The 17125-nt window shown below is 40.3% G+C and overlaps 1 protein-coding gene across 14 annotated transcripts in view; it reads right to left on the bottom strand.

Annotated features, from left to right (window-relative positions):
* The window catches only part of IMMP2L (inner mitochondrial membrane peptidase subunit 2), an 888431-nt gene extending 873430 nt beyond the window's left edge, over positions 1–15001 (bottom strand). For 7 of the 14 annotated variants that reach the window (XM_045053277.1, XM_045053271.1, XM_045053276.1 and 4 more), the window contains exons 1-2: positions 14539–14694; positions 14123–14195 (exon numbers count right to left, since the gene is read on the bottom strand). The gene's annotated coding sequence lies outside the window, so the exon portion shown is untranslated. Of the gene's footprint in view, positions 1–8298; positions 8790–14122; positions 14196–14403; positions 14423–14538; positions 14697–14733; positions 14786–14982 lie in introns of those variants that run through there. The other 7 variants (XM_019825713.3, XM_023250510.2, XM_003982963.6 and 4 more) reach the window with 7 other exon arrangements.
* Positions 15002–17125: the final 2124 nt, after the last annotated feature.

Genomic DNA, 17125 nt, shown 5'->3' on the forward strand with positions numbered 1-17125 from the left:
TTTCTTTATTCTTGAGACAGCACACAGGAGTTGGGGATGGGCAAAGAGGGGGACAGAGGATTCAAAATTGGCTCTGCACTGACAGCAGCGTGACTGACATGGGGCTCGAACTCAAAAAGCGTGAGATCATGACTTGGGCCGAAGCTGGATGCTTAACGACTGAGCCCCCCAAGTGCCCGCCATTTTACATTAAGAGTGCATAAGCGTTATAATTTCCCCACATCCTCACCAATACTTGTTACTATTTTTTTTTAATAGTAGCTACCCTAATGAGTATGAGTTAATAGTATCTCATCATGGTTTTCATTTGCATTTTCCTAATGATTAGTAATACTGAGCACCTTTCCGTGTTCTTATCAGTCATTTGTGTACCTTTGTTGGAGAAATGTCTATTCATGTCCTTTGTTCATCTTTTAATTGAGTTAGTTGTTTTTTGTTGTTGAATTATAGGATTTTTTATAGACTCTGGATATTAACCCCTTATCAGATATATGAACCAGAGGGATTTTTTAAATTCACTTTTCTATTCCCTAACTTTCCATAATGGATTATACGTAATACAGAAATATACTTTGAGTTGAATGTGTTTCTTCCATTAAAAAAAATTTTTTTCGTATAATACAAAATTCAAAATATCCAAAAGGTAGTATAAAATAGAAAATAAGACACCCTCTCATCCCTGCTCTCCAGCCACTCCCCAGAGGCATTTTATATTTAATTATTCCCTCCAGAAATATTCTGTACATATACAAGAAACTATATATCTTAATTTAGTCTCCTCCAAAATATTAACCTACTAATGCCCACTGTTCTGCATCTTTTTTTGACTTAGTAATTATTCCATTTCAGTATATATCAACTGCCTTATTCATTTTAACTACTACACATTCTACTATACGTACCATAATCTATTTATCCAGTTCCCTAAGAATGGGCACTTAAGTTGTTTCTAATTCCTGCCAACAATACCCTTAAATATATTTCATCCAAGTACAAGATCTGCAGAATAAATCCTAATAAGGAATCAAATGATATGTGTGTTTTAAGTTTTGTTAACTATTTCTAAATTGGTCTCAATGAAAACTGCAAAAATCCATACTCCCATTAGCAATGATGAGTCTGCCTATTTCCCTATACCCTCAATAACACATTGTGTTTTCAAACTTTGTTTCTTTGCCAATCTGACAGACTACTAAATCTAATATTTAGGTCATTCACAATCTAACCTCAATCTACGTGTTCCATGGCCTTTTACTGTAGGCAAATAGTTTCTCATTGGTTCTAAATTAAAGAACAAAGTTACTTCCCAAATGTCTTTGTTCAAACCCTATCAGTTATTTTGAATGGTTAAGATGATCTCTCTGCTCTCCCTGCAAATACAAAAGACCACATTGATTCAACAACTCTTTAGTAAGAGTCTACTATGTTGTATAAAAGTAACTGAATTTTGTGCAATGGAAGATCATAGCAGGGAAGGTCAACCTAGAATGGACAGCGGCCTCTACAACTTTAAGCTATACAGGTATACCTCGTTTTATTGCACTACTCTTTATTGTGCTTCGCAGATAATGCTTTGTGTGTTTGTCTGTTTTTTTACAGGTTGAAGTTTGTAGCAACCTTGTATCAAGCAAGTGTCTTAGTGCCATTTTTTCAATAGCATTTGCTCACTTCAGGTCTCAATGTCACATTTTGGTAACTCTCACAATATTTCAAACTTTTTCATTATTATTACACTCGCTACAGTGATCTGTGATCAGTGATCTTTGATGTTACTATTGTTAGTTGTTTTGGAGCACGACAAACCATGCCCATAAAAGATGGTGAACTTAATCAGTAAGCGTGTGTGTTCTGACTGCACATGTGGTGGAAATAGAACTATGTCATGTCTTTGGCCATACAATACATTTTGAAGACAAAAAAAGAACTTTAAATTAGTACAGATACAAAAAGATGAGATTGCAAGATAATAAAGATGTTAATAAAGAACGTGACTATTAGAGTTTTATCTTGAACTAAACAACATCAAGCATTCTCAAACTCGGAAGTGTAGAGTTTTCTGTAACTATAATGCATTAGTATGTCGCTGACCATTCCTCTAAGTATTTTAAACTAGATGGACACTTTGAAACTAGAATTATATTTAATGTATCACTTGCCTCAAGATTTCAACTTCACAAGACTATTTGCATTCTCTTCCCCCCAAAAATCTTTCTACCTAACTATGCCTTGCCCTACTGGCTTCAATCATCTACCATCTTCAATGGTAGATGTTTTCCTACCATAAACATCTAATAATGTGTCTCTGATATATACAGAAGGTGGCAATATAATTCGTGCTGTTGAAGGGAGAACTAACATCTCAAGCTAACAACTAGGAAATAAATGTGATCAGGAGCACACAAGCTGAATATCCCAAAGAGTATACCTTTCACAATAAGATACAAGCAGCCTTAATAAACAAGACATATTCAGAAGAAAAAAAAATGCATTTTTTTCTCTGACACAGCTAAATAATACATCTTTTCAGTAGTATTACCTTCTTAACCCCTAATTATTACTGCCCTTTATTACTTGTCTGCAAAACCAAAAAAAAAAAAAAAAAAAAAAAATCTAAAAAGTTAAATGTGATAACCCAGTATGACTCATAAACCAAATAATTCCTCACATTTCTTAAAAAATTTTTTAAATTTATTTTGAGAGAGACAAAGACAGTGTGAGTGGGGGAGAGGCAGAGAGAGAGAGGGAGACTGAGAGTCCCAAACAGGCTCTGAGCTGTCAGTGCAGAGCCAATGTGGGGCTTGAACTCATGAAACCACTAGATCACGACCTGAGCCTAAACCAAGAGCCAGATGCTTAAACAACTGAGCCACCCAGACTTACATTTCTTTATGAATTAAAATTTACATAGGATTCTAACAAACAGCTTGGATAGTACTCAAAAATAACCATGTGAGCTCCATTTTTCCAAAAAAACGAAATGAAGTTCAGAGACGAAAACTCCATGTTCGCATAGTTGATAGTAGAGCTAGCACTTGAATAAAACCTCATAAACTCGTTCCATCTTTTCACCATACATCACCACTTTAAAGTCTAGAAATTTCTTTTACTGCCTATTTTTTTAAGTTTTAAAATAAAGGTTTTAATGAAATGTTTAGAATATTAACATCATGCACACGTCTCACACAATCTTCATCTAAAACTTAAACTATTACTGTCATAACTCATGTGTTCAGACTACAGTACTTCTCTTATACATGAGAAAGAGATCCATAAAAAAGCTAATTAGTTTATGAAGTGCCTCAAACTCCTTCATAATGATACTAAATAGTTACTATTTAACAGAACTAAATAATAATTACTTAGTGTTTAAATGTGACACTAATAAAACTCTCAATAAATAAGCTCTTGGAAAAATACCAAAATGCTTTGTAAATTATCTGCTACACCAGGCAAACTAAAATTTAAGGAAATAAGCTACATACTGTATGATTCCAACTATATGACATTCTGGAAAAGGCAAAACTATGGAGACAGTAAAAAGATCTACGATTGTCAGGGGCTGAGAGGAGAGAAGGATGAATAGGTAGAATACAGTGGATTTTGAGGGCAGTGAAACTACTGTATGATACTATAATGGTGGACACGTTATCATGGATTTGTTCAAATGCACAATAGAATGTACAATACAAAGAGTGAACCCTAATGCAAACTATGGACTTTAGGTGATAATGCTACATCAGTGCAGGTTCATCAGTTGTATTAATGTATCATTCTGGTAAGTAATGTTGATAATGGGAGAAGCTACGCATGTGTGGGGATAGGGGTATATGGGAAATATCCGTACCTTCCCCTGAATTTTGCTGTGAACCTAAAACTGCTCTAAAAAAATAAAATCTATTTTAAAAAATTAACACAAATTATCTGTGGCAACTCTAATCTTTTCCTACCAAGTGTTGCTCTACAGGTCCACTCTTACCTACTTAGCAAAGAACACCTTTGATTACCATCAACCCTAACCTTCAGTTGAACTCTTCTTTACAGACTCGGTGCCCCTCACAATGCCCACTCTGCCCTTTGTAGCCCACTCATCCTCAAACATGACATCAGTAGACTAAGCCCAAAGACAGGCAGAAAATTTGGTACAGACAACAGACAGAGAAGGCAGGTAATGGAGAAGGAAGTGAAGAATACCTAAAGAGAGAAATCAGCAGGAAAATCCACAAGACAGAGCAGAAAGCAGAAAAGAATCCTGAGATGCTTTGAATTTATTGGTCTACATAATGTGAAAAATGCATAAAATTAAATTTTCCTAAAATGTAAAATATGCTATTACAAACATTCCTCTTCTTTAAAAAAAAAAGTCTTTGCTGTACATGATTCTAAAACCAGAACACCTAAACTTGATAATGTGTTTACAATGTGTCCTCCAGCTACCAGCAAGATGATTTTTCAAAGGCTGACCATAAATGCTACAAACATTTTTCAAAAGAAAGATATATACAAGTGCGTGTGTCAAAGTGTCATGACAAAGACCTACCTCTCGGAATAAATTTTTGGATAACATTGCAAAGATAAAATTTTTATGATTTATCACATGGAAGAAAGACATTATCTTCTGGGCATTCTTAATCTAAGTCAAAAATATGCTATGAATTACCAAACTAAGCAGGAGTTCAATGAGATTCTGAAACAGTCATACACGAATGACTGTGTGTATGTTGGGGGGTGGGGGGGGCTGCTTGCTTGCTTTGGTCAGCATTGAGAACAGGCTAAGCACCTGGCAGATCCAAACATCTGAGGCATTTAGGAGAGGTTAAGGGCTAGAGTGGCAAATCAAAGACCCATCAGACAGGATTAAAGATGGCTCTGGCAGGAGCCACCACCATCATCAATACCACCTGAGCAAATAATGACCCTTGGCATCTGAAATTTCAGGAGAGGCGTCAAGACTGGAGTTTTGCCAGTGATCCCATTCAGTTCAGTTAATAGCAATTAAATGCCACTGAAGTACCAGGCATTAAGTCAACGGTGCCAGAAGACAATGAAAAGTAAGATGTAGCCCCTACTTTAAAAGTTTCCAGTCCAACATAGGGTAAGACAAGTCCACAAATGACTATAATCCAGGCAAAAGAGAGCAAATTCCAAAAGACAGATATAAAAATGAGCATCAGACATTCAGAGATTTCATCAAGGAGGCAGACTATCTAGGAGACAACCTACCTAGGTGACTGACAGGTTCTTGCTATGGTTACTTTTCTTGCTCACGATTTTCTCCCATCAGATGTACTACTTTTACACTAGAAGATGTGAAAAAGTTGGAAAATGTATCTATTGCTTTAATGGTTTACAAAGGATTTTCCATAAAGTCTTCATTGAAACTCAAAGCTATGCTGTGCTGGGTAGAGGTGGTTATCTTGTCAGACAGCCAACCCCCCAAGATGGTCCCCAATGATGCATGCCTCATACACTGTGTACTCTCGCTCTGAATCAGGGCTGGCCCATGAGACCAATCAGACATCGAAATGATGGTGTGTGACTTCCAAGGATAAGTTATAAAAGGCTCTACAGATTGCACATTGGTCTCCTGTATGTCACTCTGGGGAAGCCATCTCCTATGGTGTGAGGGCAGCTGAATGGTCAGGCCCTTATGGAGAGGAATCAAATTGCCAACACCAACTTGCCAGCCATGTGAGTAGGCATTTTGGAAGTGAACCTTTTAGCCTCAGGCATGCCCTCTAATAACTGCACCTCCAGCTGGTATCTGACAGCAACTTCATGAGACCCTGAGCCAGAACCACCCAAATTGCTGACCCACAGAAACCACGATTTAATAAATGATTATTGTTGTTTTCAGCCACTGAGCTTTTGATATGTTACAAAGCAACCAGAGAGCTAATGCATCCCAGTTTTACATGTGATGCTCAGAGAAACTAACCTAGCTACTACCAGTTAGGAGTGGGCAGGGAAACTTGATCTAGAACCCAATCTGAGGCTTTAGGTTCAGTTTCCTTTCCATTAAATAATACTACTTCTCAAGTAAAATATGTTAGAATACAATAGGATGATCATTCTTATGGGATTATAGGACCAACACTAATATACCAGGCATCCCACAGTAAAAAAAAAAAAAAAGACACAGTTACATGTCCCTCTGTACATAACAGACATGATGGGACCTATAATATAATTGACTACATGGTGCTCCATGGTACTTTGTGGAGTTTTTACTGTCTTCTGGAAGATTTCTATATTTTAATGTATAGATTTTAAAAATGAAAACCTATTTAGAGCATTTTAATACTCAACAATCACATTACTAACATTGAGAATTTTTATACACTTTACAATCTTTGTCACAATAAACATTCGTATAATTTTAAATAGAATTAATGTGTCAGATGAGAAATGCCCAACTGCTGACTGTTTCTTTAAGGATTTACATTTTTGCTTTAGGTCTTCAACATTTTAGCATTATGCAAATACAGTAAAATATAGCATCAAAATGCTCATGATGGTGAAATCTTATATTCCAATCTGTAAAATGTTACTACCTTGCAGGGCTAGGTGGCAAGCTCTTAGCCAGTCTTATCCTAGAGAAAGTCAACAGAATATTTCATTGTCAAAACCATATCTACACGTAATGTCCCTTTATACAATCACCTCTTTTGACCCACACAATCTTACAAGGTAGGACTGGTTTACTGCCATCCCCATTTTCCAAAGGATGATGGGCTTAGAGAAGTCTAAATAACTTAACTAAGGACACATGCCATTAAAAAGAATCACAGGGGCACCAGGGTGGCTAAGTTGGCTGGGGGTCCAACTCTTGGGTTTGGCTCAGGTACCATCTCACAGTTTGTGGGTTTGAGCCCCACATTGGGCTCTGTGCTGACAGTGTAGAGTCTGCTTGGGATTCTCTCTCTCTCTCTCTCTCTCTCTCTCTCTCTCTCCCTCTCTCTGCACCTCCCCTGCTTGCTTGCTCGCTCGCTCTCTCTCTCAAAATAAATAAACATTAAAAAACAAATAAAAGAATCACGAAAATCCGACCTATTACTTTTTAGCTCCAACTCCAAGACTTTTCTGCTGCACCATATCTTAGCTCAGTCATTCTCGACCCTGGCTGCATTAGAACATCTGGGGGCATTTTGAAAAATATCAATACCTGGACATCATTCCAAGAGATTCTGATTTAATTGCTCTGGTCTGTTTTAGTCATCTAGAATATAATAAACCAGTTGTAGTAAATTCATAGAAAGTTTGTACTAGAAAAGGAAAAACTGCGGACATCTCTATATGTCAGCTGAAACATCTTTATCCTCCCAAGTTCCCTGAAAGACACAGACATCTTGCGGTAAACCAAATAGAACAAGGAGGAGAAGAGATGAAAAACTGAAGCCCATTCTGCCACTATCATGGGACCAACAAGGAGTATTTTATTCCCTTGATCCCACTCCTCGAACCTCAGCATCCTATAACTTCACTGCACTGCAAGTTCTAGCTCACGTGTCACCTTGAGATTTCACCTGTGCGAAGTCTTGTGGCTAACACAAAAGAAAGAAGACCATTGTTTTACATCCATCTTACCTTGGACCTTTATAACAGCACATATTGCATAAGGCATTTATTTACACATCCATTTCTCTCACTGACCTGAGAAGTCCTTAAGGGCAGGATCCCTATCTCATTCATCCTTCCCATCCTATGTAGCCTTCCATATTATACAGCCTTGAAGACAGCAGATATTAATAAATGTTTGCTAAATCAAATGATTTTTTTTTATGTTTGGCATGGTTAATTCCCCCTTAGCTTCCTAGTACACACTCTGTTGACATTTTTCAGTTTTTAATAAAAAGGGGACTTCCCCCCCCCCCCCCACAGTTGGATTAGGTCAGAGAATAATGTAAGTGAAAAAAGGCCAGATGCAGTGAAAGCAAGTTATCAGTGGAACTTTGGACAAGGAAAAAAAAGGGTAAATAGGATATTCAAGAGTGGGGGTCAGGTATGCATTTTTTGTTTGTTTGTTTGTTTTAAAGGGAAGATTAGGCAAAGACAGCGACAACCTGATTTTCATTCACTAGAAAGCATAACAAAGAACCGTGATTACAGGCAATTATATTTTCAACACTTCCCTGTCTGTGGGGCCCCTTCCTCCCAATATACATACATGCTGTCTCTCCCCTCAAAAAAAGAAGCCTGCCACACTGAGTTTCATCTTTGGACACATATTAGAGCTCTGAAAATTCTGGACTGCAGACCAGTGAAGTCAGAATCTCTGAGAAAGGGCCCAGGCATACTTACTCTCTCTTCACTTCCTCCTCTCCTATTCACTCCTTTTGCCCACGCAGTGTACTTTCTGCCCCCACCAAACCAACGGAGCCATTGATTCTACTTTACAATCCTCATCATGCTTGATGATTCATAGCATTACAGTTTTAATTGGGTTCTACTTCTTGAAACTCTGCAAGTTGGCCTGAAAAGTTTTGCTTTCTCTTTTCCCCCAGCTTCTCTGGCCACTCCCCTTCTGTCTTGGTGTGTCCCAAAAAATTCAGTATTCTCCAAAACTTACCTTGAGCCCTTTTCTCTTTCTATGCAGTTCCTCTAAGCACTTTTGTCCTTACCCATGCCTTCAACTACTCTCCACATAGTAAGCACTCGGAAATCTGCCTCTGCAGCCTCCACGTCTCTTGTGACACTCCAGGACCGTATACCCAATGGCCTCCTAGACAGTCCCAACTCGCCAAGGACATGTCCAGCAAGCTCCTTAATCACTTGTCCCAGCCTGAACTCAACAGCTGCCCCCAGCCCAGAGCTGCTTCCTCTTCTCCCTACCCTCTCACCAGTCAGAAATCTAGCAACTACTCCAGCACCCTCACCCTCCCCTTTCTGTTACATTCAGTCATGAAGATGAACCAATTTCCCCTCCTTCTAAATATTTTTCCTAAACTTCTAAGTTTACTTCTAAGTTTCCCCACTACTTCCAGCCTTGTCCCAGCTCTCGAGTTGCCATTATCCATACTAATACACTGTCTGCTCAGGTCTCCAGTCTTGCCACATCCCCACCCAGCACCTCACTCCACCCCCAATCTGCCCGGCACTTCGCTTTCAAGGTGACCTTTCATGTCGCTCACAATGCCGCACGTGGCATAGAAAGTATGCCCTGACCTAGCTATCCAGTTTCATCTCCTTTCACTCCTGACTTTGCCCTAATGTAACTGACCTATATATAGTTCCATGAACGCAACATGCCCTTGTAATGCCATACAACTATTCAGGCTATGAGCCCCATGTGGAAATGCTCTCTCCTGCTTGTCAACCTGCCCACTTCTACTCCGCTTTCAAGGTTCAGTTCAAAACACAACCACTGCTAAAATCTTCCCGTGACATTTCCATCAGGGATCAAGAGCTCCTGCTAGCCTTCCTTTGCACTTATACCTCTGTTATGGCAAATAGTACACAATATTTGAACTGTTGGCCAAGATGTCTACTGTCCTACTAAACTATAAGATCCTTGATCAAGGACAGTGACTTCATCTTTATAGCTTCAGCACTAGTTCAATGCACATAGCATATAGTTTAAAAAAAAAAAATGGTTAATGACAGGACAAGAAGATCAACTGGATTTCAAGTATAGAAAAAGTCCAGATCGGGGGTTCCTGGGTGGCTCAGTTGGTTAAGCATCTGACTTCAGCTCAGGTCATGATCTTATGGTTCGTGGATTCAAGCCCTGCATCGGGCTCTGTGTTGACAATGCAGAGCCTAGAGCCAGCTTCAGAATCTGTGTCTCCCTGTTTCTCTGCCCCTCCCCTGCTCACACTTTGTCTCTCTTTCAAAAATAAATAAACATTAAAAAAAAAAATAAAAAGAAAATTTTTAAATTTTTAAACCAAAGAAAAAGACCAGATCTTTAGGAAGTACAGACATCTATTATTAAGTCCCACCCATTAAAAAAAAAAAAAATAGAAATACATGATTATTCAGGTAATAGCAAGGTAATGAAAGAAAGAAAGAAGAAAGAAAGAAAGAAAGAAAGAAAGAAAGAAAGAAAGAAAGAAAGAAAGAAAGAAAGAAAGAAAGAAAGAAACTATAATTGGACTAAGCATCAATAAGGAGGTAAGAATCTCCAATGGAGCAGCTGACAAAAGATCAACAGAAAGGCCAGAGATAAAGGTGGTTCTTTCTACGAGTCAAGTAATTCACCAGCCTAAGTCCATGGACTGAGCAAAAACTGGCACCTTCCTCTGTGAGTTCACCACTCCTCCCTTTTGTCATTATTCTCCATAGCCTTTTCTCAGCCCCCACTACTAAATTCCAGATTCCAGGGGTCATGTCTCTCTGCTGGAGCCACAAATCCTGCCAGTGGATTATTCTGAGATCTAAGGTGGGGGTTAGGGGGTTGGTAACCTTTGTTCTTGTGGCCAGGACCGAGAGGGAAGAAATGAAACTACTATTTACTGACGGCTAATTTTGAACCAGATATTGTGCTACTTTACAAATGCTCACTAAATCTCACAATAATCATGAGCAATTATTCCATTTTACAGATAAAAAATTTGTATCCAAGATCACAGCTAAGCAATCACAGAGCCTACGTGAAAACCCAGAAGTTATAGCATCTAGAGTATTTCTATATTCCTGACTGCCTCAAAATGAGGGATGTGGTTCCGCTATTCTAGACTGGAACTCAGAATATATTATTCTCCAAAACCCTATTATAAATGTTGGCTAGAGTCTATAGTACCACTGATACATAATGGGCATACAGTGAGTTAAAATAGCTTTTTGGGGTCCTGATCTGGAAATCTAAAGTCTATTTGTTATTTGATTTCTGTAAGTACACCGTTCAACACTGCAAACAAAAATGGACTTGGAAATGAATTTCTGGAATACAAGAATATGTTTTTTCCACAAAAAAAAATCACCAAGGATAGAAACTATTTTACCTCGTTAACTTGTAAGAGCAACTACACCAGAATACACCTGTGGGAAGTGTGCTTTTCTGACCAGGTGCCCATTTAGCATGTGCTGTCATTTGAATAAAACATCACACTAAACCCTACAGACCAGAGCTGATGATACAATGTCACCAACTAGAGCTGATAGGCCTCTAATCTACTGACAAAATGTACTCCTTAGCGAAGTGAAGCCAGATGTCTGGTGTAAAATCTGATGTCTGTGGACTTGTCTTTCTTGGCTTCCAGAGCTGTATTAGATACACTAAATACACAGCTTAGCTGTATATTAAACCCACAACTTGGCAAAATCATGACAGTTTGGACATGTAGCATCAGTATTTTTATTGTAATTCTTATAAACCAAAGACATTTCTGAAATAGAAATCCTAAATTTAAGCACTCAGCTAAATGCGGTGGTATGTCTTTCCCACGTTAGGAACAGTGTCAGAGCTTTATAAACACATTTATAGAAACCCTTTCCCTTCATTTTTCAAGCTGATACTCTATAGGCATAGCTGTGGAATGATTTCATAGGGGGAATTCAAGCCACGTCAGGGGTCAGTCCTTGTCCCAGAAATTCTAGGATCAGATATAACAAGTGGTGACTGTGAAAATGCAAACATCCACCTTCAGGAAAGTGAAATACTAGATACCTTACTTCAATAGCAAAGAAGATCATGAAGAATGTGATGGGTGACCAGATAAAAAAGGAGGGAAGTTAACAGTTAGTATCTATATGCCAGACGCTGTTTTTTCACACATTTTTAAATATACTCATTGTTCTGTTTTGACAGGTGAGACGTTAGGGAGCAAAGTTTTAACTGGTCCAAAGTCGCAGAGCTTATGAGATAAGAGCCAGGACTCAAGCCAATGTCTAAAAGAATCTAAAAGCCATGCCACTTCTACAGGAGGATTGGCCTGGTACACAGACAAGAACATAGAGGTAGAAGGCCAAATAGTAACATATAATCATGAAACAAATAGTTGAAGAAATAGACACAAATTGTTGAGAAGGTTCATCTAAGAGTAGGCTCTTAAGAGACCTGTTTTCCATCTTTCATATCCCTGCAAGATTCATTTTTAACCTTATGTAACCAGAAAAAGTCATCTTCAATAAAAAATGAGGTTAAATACACCAGAAACTCATACAGGTGACCAGCCTAGTACTTACTTTCTTTAAGTGAATCCCCCATAACACTCTCCATATTTTCTCATCTTACATTATCTTTATGCAACAATTCAAACCATTATCCTCATGTAATTTTTATACTGGTACAATACACTTATTACACTGGAAAATGACTATAACACTGTAACAGCACTCCAACCAGTCTTAAGGGTTAACTTGCCTCAAGCTTATGCCCTTCGTGCTTGCTGGCCTAAGTCCGTTGGTCTGTAGCCAAACTAACCTACTTTTCCTGGAGATTTGCAAACCACTGGCCTTGAGGAGTGAAGAACCAAACCTTTCCAGAAGATAACACCTAATCACATTAGAAAACAGCTGCCACCGATGCCAACGAGCCTCTTCAGGGTCATGTCGACACACAACTAACTGCCTGGGCGCCAGCTTCTCCTGAATGTGGCAATCAGAATGCCCCCTCTCCCCATTCTTCACGCCTTCCCCTTAAAAACTCTCCAGCTGCATCTGGACTGGGAAGATGGTCTTTGAGACATTACTCCACCATCCTCCCAGGTTGCCGGCTTCCTCAATAAAGCAATCTTTCCTTTGCCACCATCACCTGTCTCTCAAGTATTGATTTTCAAGCAGTCAGCAGCCTAACCTGAGTTCAGAACTGATTCTCTGTCCAGTAACAACACTATCCTAAAAAAAGGACACAAATCACCACGTCAGTAATCCTTGAAAGTTTACCGCTGAACGTGCTAGAAGGCAGAAAAATAGCACTGTCCACCCGCAACACTGTATAGACTAAGCTCAATAGTATAGGGAAGGTCTTTACAATAACACTTAACTATTCTGAAAATCCACAGAAAACTGATGAAAGGCCTGCCCCAAATGGCCATCTCCAACACAGGCTCATCATTCTTACCATCCAACTTATCCATCAGTGCTCGGTCGTTTGGTAGGAAAAGATAATAAATAAATATCCACTGCACTAATGAATGAACCCATCATCCATAAACAACTATTTTCTAGTTTTTCATACATTATGTATATGGCTATCTGAGCCATATACACAGACAAGTAAGAAGGCAGCTTAAGGGTACAGGCAGGCAGGGCCAAGTTGCCACAGAAGGCAATTCTGGCTCTCCTGTGTAAGTATCCCAGAATGGTTTGCTACATTCTTGCTTGGGGCTAACCTGAATTTTAACTAACTGAAAACACTTGTTTACATGGGACACATAGGATGCATAAGGCATCCCCAATGTTCTGAGAGGAGCTGTGTTTCATTCCAGTAAGAAGGTAGAAGGATGGCAAGTGATGGAAGATTTGCACAAAAGAACCAGTGTAAGACACCACACTGAAAATCACAGCAAACCCCCGAGGGTTTCAGTGTGTGTTTGGCCACTTTTCAGAAGGGAAGAGAGTATTTGTGAAGGGGTATCAAAGTCAAGAAAATTGGCCCTGCCTGATAATTTCACCCCCACGCCAAAAATCGAAAATCAAAAACAAAAACAAAACCTTCCTCTGTGAGCTTGAGAGAAGATCCCAAAAGAATTTCAACAGTTATGATATTGTTATTTTTACCCTTTGGCGTTCTAAAGAATTTTTACAGAAGTCTCTTAAAAAAAAAAAAAAATCTGTGGGTGGGTCCCTGTCAGTAATCAAGCAGGGCCATGATTGTTTAATGACTACAGTCTGGGGGATTAATCAAAGCTAGCTTAGAGAGCGCCATGGTGGGGAGTCAGACAACTGCAAGACCAACGTTCCAAAGACGGGAAGGGTAGCGACAGAAAGCTGTCGGGTCAAGTAGCTAAAAGGGATCTATGCCAAGCTGTCAAGTTCCCAGCCAGCTCTACAGGCTCTAGGCCTGAGAAAACTTTCGGGTTTGGAGTCTGTGAGCCTTGAAGGTGGGCCTCGGTTTCCTGATGATAACGGTAGAATTTGGCCCCCACAACCCCCAGGGGCAGTTCTGGCTCTTGATTTTTGTCTCCCTTGCTCTTTCTTATATAGTCCTAGCTCCTTCCACCCCTGATCATTCCTTACTTACCCTTTCTCCCGTTCTTCCTCGGTGAGAAGGGGTAAGTGGTTATTTTGTGCCCTCGCCCAATTTGGCCAAAACCCTAAAAGTAAAAAATGACAGAGACAGGTGCTTTAAAATCCTGATGTTGAAGCCTCAGTAACTCCCACCACCTGCCCAACACTTCAAGGCGCAGGGCAGCGCGTCCCCACAGCGCTCCCTCACGGCCAGGGCTTGGAGCCGGAGTTGTCCCCTCTGGGGGGGGGGGGGGGGGGGGGGACAAGAAGCGGGCGCGATCTAGGGGTGCCCACTTGGCTGGGAGGAGCTAGCCGCCTCCCGGCTACGTGTCGCCGTCGTTAGGCGCCGAGGAGCCACCATAGTTAGCCGAAAGGGTTGGCGACTGTGCCGGCCGCCGCGCGGGGCCTTAGATAAACACGCGCACGTACACATGCTCGCGACCCCACAGGACTCGCGGCCGAGCAGCTCTCAGCCTCCCAGCAATTCCCTCCCCGCCTGCAGCCGACTCCTCCGGAAAGGACCCAAGCCCGGGGGACCACCAGGGGTCGGCGGCTGCGCGCCCGCCCACCCCCGCCAGCCTCACAGAGCCCCCCGAACCGCCACCGCGCTCCCGCCCTCCGCACCCGCTGCGCAGCTCAGCCCAGGGGAAGTCCCCGCGCTGGCCCCGCCCCCCACCGGCGGCAAGCTCCGCCCCCATCCCCCAGCGCGCGGGAGCTGCGCGAAGCTCCGCCCCCCGCGGAAACCCGGTGCCGCCTCCTCCCCCTCCCACCGCCCCCCGGCAGCGCCAGCCTGGGTTAGGCCCAAATCCCGGTATGGATTTGCAACGGATTAAAAAATAACCCTCATTCAGCAAGCAATAACTGAGCACTTACTCGAAGTTCTGCACCGTACTAACGGCAGAGAGGACGACAGAGAGCTGAAACTCTCTGAAACTGTGTCTTCAGCACCACCCCCCCTTTCAAATAGGTTAGGAAACGGAGACCCCAGCAGCGGCTTGGAGTGCACAGCTACAGTGGCAAATAGCCTTTTGAGTGCTCCCCCTCTGGACTCCCTTTATTGCGTTTTTTCTACTAAAGTGCACACAGGGAAACTATTTCTAGGCAAGCCAAAAGGAATAATCCAAAACAGGTGGTTTACTTTGGGAAAGCTGGAATTTCATTCCTAAGCGTTTGTCTTCAACTTACAGGGTTATGGCAACCCACAAAGAAAGTGGAACCTAGATCTACCAAACAGATATAAAACACTTATTCTCTCTTTTATCCCTCCCCCAATTATATGCCTTATTATTGTTGTATTTTTCATTCTTCCGAATGCTGACAAACTACTCTGTGCATTTTCAAATCATTTAATATAAATGTTAGTACCAGATGCTCTGGGACTCTAGCTTAAAATTAATTCTAAAGGTTTAACAACCTACTCAGAGACTCAAACCACCTGATAACTAAAACTCCTAGAGTCTCCTGAGAATAACATTGCTTTCCTGCAAAGAGGGTATGTGCCAACTCTGTAGTTTTTCTCATTCATCACTGAAATAATTACTGTAGGGCAAGCTTTTCTCTGCCAATGCTTAAGGATTTAATTCCATGAGCACTTAACTGCATGGGAGTCCCACCTTTATCAAATAGCAGTGAGAACCTATTTATAAATTGGACTGGGTCCTATTGGCATTGTGAAAATCAATAAAGGGAAACCTCACTAAAGTGGAGTTGGGAGGCTACAGCTGTACCACCCACACCACGTCAGTTACAGACCCCAACAGAGCAATCCTCCACAGGAAAGAATCATCAAGGACAGGCCTTAACAGAGAAAGTTGTACATTGCATTTCCTACCACAAATAGGCGACCTTTGCAACCCAGCCAATAAGAAACCATTATCATCCTGAACTCTTGCTTTTCTACAGTGGACTTACATTCAAAACAACCCTTCTGACTCCTCCTTCATCATAAAAATAACAATCCTCTCCTTTGTTTGTTGCATTTGCCTGTGTTTTTTGCTACAGTTTGCATATCCCAAATTGCAATTCTCTGCTATTCCTGAATAAACCATTTTTCTGACAATGTAACTGTTTTATTTTTTAGGTTAGCAGCACTAATAATTAAAAATCAATTTGTATGATTAATCAAATTAAATAGAGGGAGTTCTTGGCCATTAAGAGCTGACAGTCTGAATTGGAATGTAAATGAATAAACAATGGAGACAGGAATGTGTGATTTTTATTATAATGCAAATTAATTAACATACAAAAAGTGTTGCTAAGTATGGCCAGACTTTGTCACTAAGATTCATCAAATGTGCTTAAGAACCTGAGGTCATCTGGAAAGGCTGTGTAGTATAGCATATGATGCCAACTATAGGCCACTATGGAAAAGGTAAAACTATGGAGACAATAAAAAGATCTGTGGTTGCCAAGGGTTGAGGGGCAAGAGGGCAGGGGAGGAATAGGCAGAGCACAGAGGATTTTTAGGTCGGTGAAAATAGTCTCTATGATACTATCTGGGTGACACGTGGAAACCATCACTCCAGGTAACAATAATGTGTCAATGTAGGTTCATCAGTTGTAACAAATGTATCACTTTATTGCTGGAATATTGATAGTTGAGAAAGCTGTGTAAATGTGGGGTCAGGGGAGATACTAGAACTCTTTATACCTCCTGCTTAATTTTTCTGTGAAACTACACAAAAAGTAGTCTATTAAAAACGAACACCCCATTTTCTTTAAATCCATCAATTAAATTCTAAACTGAATATTTGGCTTTATGTGTGTGGTTGAAATATAATGATTTGTCTTCTTATATTGGAACAAGCCTCCATGTGGCATTAGTGTCATCAGAGAGAAAATAAACCATACATGCATTCCTAACTAAGGTACAAAATTAAGTTATGGTTAGACATGTCTAATATTCAAGGAAGTATCTAAGTAAGGTTAACCCAAAATAATTAAATTTACAAATTCTATGAATATATTTATATTCGAATCAATTTATATTCATACAGACTTACAATTAGTAAGCAAA

This window comes from Felis catus, chromosome A2 (assembly GCF_018350175.1).
Source record: "Felis catus isolate Fca126 chromosome A2, F.catus_Fca126_mat1.0, whole genome shotgun sequence".
Taxonomy (NCBI): domain Eukaryota; kingdom Metazoa; phylum Chordata; class Mammalia; order Carnivora; family Felidae; genus Felis; species Felis catus.